This window comes from Gymnoscopelus microlampas (assembly GCF_963454915.1).
Source record: "Gymnoscopelus microlampas genome assembly, chromosome: 3".
Classification (NCBI taxonomy): domain Eukaryota; kingdom Metazoa; phylum Chordata; class Actinopteri; order Myctophiformes; family Myctophidae; genus Gymnoscopelus; species Gymnoscopelus microlampas.
In genome coordinates, this window is record NC_139940.1 from 30655746 (window position 1) to 30661745 (window position 6000).

A 6000-nucleotide genomic window follows, 5' to 3' on the forward strand; every position below is an offset into this window, starting at 1 on the left:
TGTCAGTGTGTCCATGCTTAATTTAGCAGAAAGCCAGCATGTGTGGATGTGTTGATGCCTCTGACGCTACACAGTGGAGTGACCGTGTTCATCACTACCTGTAAGTTAGAGAGAGACACACACACACACACACACACACACACACACACACACACACACACACTCTCTCTCTATCTCACACACATGCACACCACCCACACACCTTAGCTTTGTAATGTCTAACTAAATCATGCATGTCACACATAAACCACACACAAACAACACGCAGCAAGCCAAGCATATAACTTGGGCTTATTCAAGCAACTGACACATGTCTCTCACACACACACACACACACACACACACACACACACACACACACACACACACACACACACACAGTATATATAGTATACATATAAGGTTACAGTCTTATAAACAGCAACATTTCGCTATACGAAGCGATGCACATCAAGCACACTCGTGGGTACACATACAGTACACACCACCAGAGCTTTTATATTATCCGGGCAAATGATGCGTGTCACAAACATACAACATACATGCACACACACACACACACATACTTTGTATTATGTGATCAAATGGTGCGTGTAGCCGTGTGGCTTGTTACACCCTGGCGTACAGCGCTCCGTATTATTTCTTCCCCCTGTACTTTGTGACACTTCTTTTGATGCTTTGTAAGCACATTTCCTCTTCATGTATGTCAGTTACACTGCATTGTTCGCCCATGAAATATGGATACGACGACACCCTTTATGTTTTGGAGATCATCACTTATTATGAAATATTGAGACGGGCCGCTATAGAAGCCAGATCATTATTCACTGTGCATCATTCATGCTAATAAAAGCGAGTGAGAGTTTCTGAATTTGTCTCTCAGTTGCAGCTGTTGTCAATTTGTCATGTGCGCGGCGGTGACGTTCCTTTTGATGTGAAACGGAGCTACTTGGGACGCGAGATGAATGGGAAGACGCGTTCGGACATTAAAGCGCTAGCCTTTGGCGTCGCACATGCCATTTCATTTCATTCCATTCATTAAAGTGCTTTTCATTGCAAGTGGTTCGACTTGCATAATAACACAGAGAAGCCAATGTGATAACCACTGAACGGAGATAATGTACATGCGGAGGTTGAGATGTCAAGCCAAACCCTCAGTGTGTGATTGTTCATTTTCAAAGTGTAACCTATCACAACTCAAAATTCTGGTGCATATCATCATTTAATTTGCAAACATTGCCTAAATAGCTCCAGGGCAGACTCATTTTAACAGCTGTGATTGACAGTGCTTTGCATCTGAGGCTTGACTGGAGAAATGTCAGTAAATAGTGTGTATGTGTGTTTAAAATATCCCCAAAGACGTTTGATCTCAGAATGTTGCCCCAATTGGCAGCAGCCACCGAATCAGTGTATTAATTGAAGCCAACACATGAGCACGGGAGGGAATCGTGTAGCAAATAAGAGGGCAAATGGCATGAATTCCTGGTATTTTCGATTCTCTCCATCATTTCCTGACATTGACACAGTGCCAGTAGAATGTGAAGGTCGTTAATTTATAATAGACCAATTAATGTTGTTCTAATCACTCACCTGCCTGTTCAATACTGTACGACAAGGTTATTTTGGTGATGAAAAATTCCTACCACACTCTGGCTCTCTATCGATTCCAATCCATTTATTTGGACTCTACTGCCATTAACTATTCCATTTTTAAATTGTTATGCACTGACATGATTTTATTTTTTTCATATTGCAGTAGATATAAATGTGAAATGACCCAGAAAAAAAACTGTTTTGGCAAGCCACTCTTGTCCGGTTACGGTCAAAGAAGATCTTTGCGCACAACATGTTTTAAATCACGGTCTGTGTTTACATTCGGTTAGTTTGTTGTAGTTAATTTTACCTCCATGATCACTTTAATGACTGAGCTGTGATAGAAAGATGTGACAACATCCCTCTGTGTACAGTATCTTCATAACAGTATCGCACTATCGCAGTATGGCACTCAAATGGAGGCTCCTAGGTCGTTGTTACCAAAGTGTACATCCTGAATACTGAATACTGAATGTTTAGTGCATCTCTTAGCTGTCCTTGCTTCTCCAAATTTCAACTTTTTATGTGTTGTCATAAATGAATGCCCAATTTTTGTGATAAGATAGCCGATCTACAAGTTCACAACGCGATGCGTTGTCAAGCAAGACCAACGAACTGGTAGTGGACAACCGCCGGAGCAAAAAGAGACTCCCAGCATCATTCATGTGGAGTCGGTGGATAGACTGGACACCTACAAGTTCCTGGACGAACACATGAACAATGAGCAGAACTGGACTGATACCACTGACACTGACCCTAGTCTACAGCATTGGTTCTCAAAATATGTATTTGTTTTTTAAAAGCGAACAGTTTGTAACTCAAATCTTTGCTTCTGGGGGTCCCTGGAACAAAAGTTTGAGAACTCAAACTTTTCAGGCCGTGACCCCCCAAATTAATCATATTTGAACTGGGGACCCCCACCCTCACTTGGAAATGTAGGACTTGAGGCATAACATTTAGTTTGACTCGGTTCCACAGATACAAATTGTGAAAATAGCAGAGCTACAAGCTTGTAGATCGGCTATTTCTTAGATTATTTGACAATTTGGCCAATGTTTGACCAGTTTTTTATAGTATAGTTTGTTGATTACTTTTGATGCAGTATTGGTCTTTTTTTCTTATCTTTTTTTTTTGGTATTAAAAAGGTCTTAAAAGTCCTTAAATTGTCACTTCACTGTCATCTGGAGACCCCCCAAAATCATGTGGGGTCCTGACCCACAGGTTGAGAACCACTGACATACGGGACAGAAACAGCTTGAAGATCTGCTATTTTTGGCAAAGAGATTTGGTATGTAAGGAAAAAGTAGCAGATCAAGTATAGCCCCGAGGAACCCTGGTCAACTAAGTATAATAGGATTTAATTGTTTAATGTTTTAAAAAAAAGACTAAAACATTTCCCTCCTATGGCAAGTTCAGTCTATTTTACCACTTTCTCTTCTCCCTTTTTCCTCCTCCTTCCCTCTATTTCTATAGGAAAGGGTCTGTTCTGTGTATTATAAGCACTTCAATGCCTCCAGGATCAGAGGGGAAAATGACTTGGCAAGCATGTCCGCTCCTAAACACAGGCCTATGCGGTGTGTGTGTGTTTGTGTGCATATGTGTGCATATACAGTATGTATGCATAGCTGGGTCTTCATGCCAGCTTTGCCCCCATTGCTTAGTTGGGTGGCCCTAGTTTGAGCTGGCTGTGTTTTTATCTAACACACACACACACACACACACACGTAGACGCACACAAATTCTCATGCCTCACTGTCACTGCAAAGTAAGCTGGGAATTCAAACCCGCTGTGAGAGTCGAAGATTGGCTCTATTGAGTGGCTTGCCAATCCTCTGTGTGTGTGTGTGTGTGTGTGTGTGTGTGTTTGTGTTTGTGTGTGTGTGTGTGTGTCTTCATGCATATCTGTGTATAGTGTGTACACGCATGTGCACGTACAGTATGCTCATGCTCATATGTATGTTTATTGTTTGTGAGTGGGGGGCTTAAATATCTTTGACTTTGAGCGACCGAGGGGTGTTTGTAATCACCAGAGGGACCGGGGACCAAAGTCAATATTTTAGCTGCGCAACACAACATTGTTCTGGAAAAGCTCTTTAGTAAAAACACACAAAGACATGGCAGCTCTCCAGTACTGCTAGTAGGGCGATGAAAGGATGGTATTAGTCTGAAGATGTATCTATTGGGTTCACTTAATACGATTGGTTTGATGTCTCTTGGCGTGGCTGGAGTCTGGAGGCTGCATGTTGTTTACATAACAGAGCTGGAGAAGAGCTCACAATGCTATGAGTCCTGGTGATTGATAGAGCCGTTCTCTTCTATTGCTTTGAAACTGAAGTGGAGACATCCTTCATCGTAGAGCAAGATGTGACTTTTTTCTGGCATGAGTGATACCCTGTAATATTTTGTGCATATCGTCGCTGCCGGGGGCGAGAAACCCCGTATCGCCGTATTTCGACTTTTTATGTTTTTTTTTCATAAATTAATGAGAGTCGTACAAAAGAAGTAGTGAAAATATCAAAGCTGAAACCTCAGTAGTGAAAATAGCAGATATACAACCTCACAATGCATCGCATTATTGTGATTCGTTTTGAACTGGCTACTTTCAACCCTTTTAAAATGTTTAAAGGAACGATTTTGGACATACAAGGTTTCCACCCTGACAGCGATGACATACTGTGTTCTATTTAGATTCATTAATCAACCTCATAGATTGATCACACATCTGGAGAGCAGGCACTGGTACCCTAAACCCCTATATACACTTTGTTGATCGAGGTCCCCCACGGGTCTATATTTGGTCCTCTAATTATTTTCCCCTCTATAACATAGAATAGGAGCTCAAGGGTTCATGTCAACGAGAAACATCACGACTTCCCATTCGTAGCCAAAATGCAGAGCCATCATCTGTGTTAGGAATAAGATGGCTGAAATAGACAGAAAGACATACATCTCTCTGTCGGCATGGGTTGTATCATAAATATCGCTGCTTCTATAGAACATGATAATCACCAAGAATTAACTTTGATTCCCTTCACACCGCTTCCACCCTGGCTTCCTTATTTTTGTTGTTATGTAGACGAACATTAAAAAAAAAGTACAACGATGTACAGTCAGTCTGCTGTTTTGACAGAACGTTACGCCCATTGTGATGTGGCCCAGACCAGGGACGCTAGGGTTCATGTGTTGAAGAAAGAGAATGAACAACACATCAGAGTAGGTGCACCGCAAGAGGCCATTTCCCATGGATTTGATTAGTGTGCTTAAGATGGCTGCCATAAGAAGATGTTGTCATGGAAATAGGCGTTGGTATACTTACTGTACAGTGCGTGAGACTCCATCCACGGTGCTGAATTGTTACCATGGCAAAGCCATGGTCTGGTGGAACATTCCAGTGGCCTTTCTAGCGTCTCCCTGTGTCCCCACAACCCCCCCCCCCCCCCCCCCCCCCCCATGCACTGTCCAGACATGAAGCATGGCTCATTCAAGCCCCCAGAACCAATCATCATGATGATGATGATAATGATGAAGAGCACAGCCAAAGATCACGTGATCACAACAAAATGAAGCTGGTTTCGTTTAATATTATAGGATTTATAAAAATCTCTGCTTTCTGTTGCTTTTTGGTGAAAACCAGACGCATTCAACTAACTATGGAATGGATTGGCGGGTGGATAGTTGTGAAGAAGAATATTCTATGATTTTTCAAAGGTTAGTGAAAAGTCTCGGAATCGCTGGCAAAGGCAGCCATAGACGATGTTTTAACTCTGGCAGTCGATGAGTTAAAATGCTACCGTGCTTGCGTCTACCTTATGAACATTCTCACCATCAGATGTACAAAAGGAGTTCGGTGGCAAAGCTATACGTACACCAGAAAGAGTCCGCTATACCTGCGATTCTCAACCTGCGGTGGGCCACGAGGACAAAACACCAAGATTTTAACTTTCAGGGGTCACCAGTGCATAAATGCACGTTCAGTCCGGTGATCTGATCACTTAACACGGCAGCCTATCGGCTGCTATGTGAAGTGGTCAGATGGGTGGGCTGAGGGGTGGGCTGCGAACGCTTTCAAGGTTCTCAAGTGGGTCCTGATCCAGAAAAAGGTTGAGCACCCTCTCAAACTCTGTTGTTTCTACACCCACAAAACTTTTCCCTTTTTCTTCCACACAACTTGCCACTCAGGTCACGTCTCTGTAAATGACAGAAACGCTTTGACATAATCTGCGTTGCGATCACAGGCGATATCCAGCCACTCCATAGCCTGATAGTCAATTACACCCCCCTCTGATATTGTGATTCGACTTTGTCATAAAATCTTTACAGTGAAGGCAGAAATCAATGGAGTTATATTTGGACTTCAGAGAGAAAGCCTGTCAATGGATGTTGATGAAATTATAAAGGTGCACACTG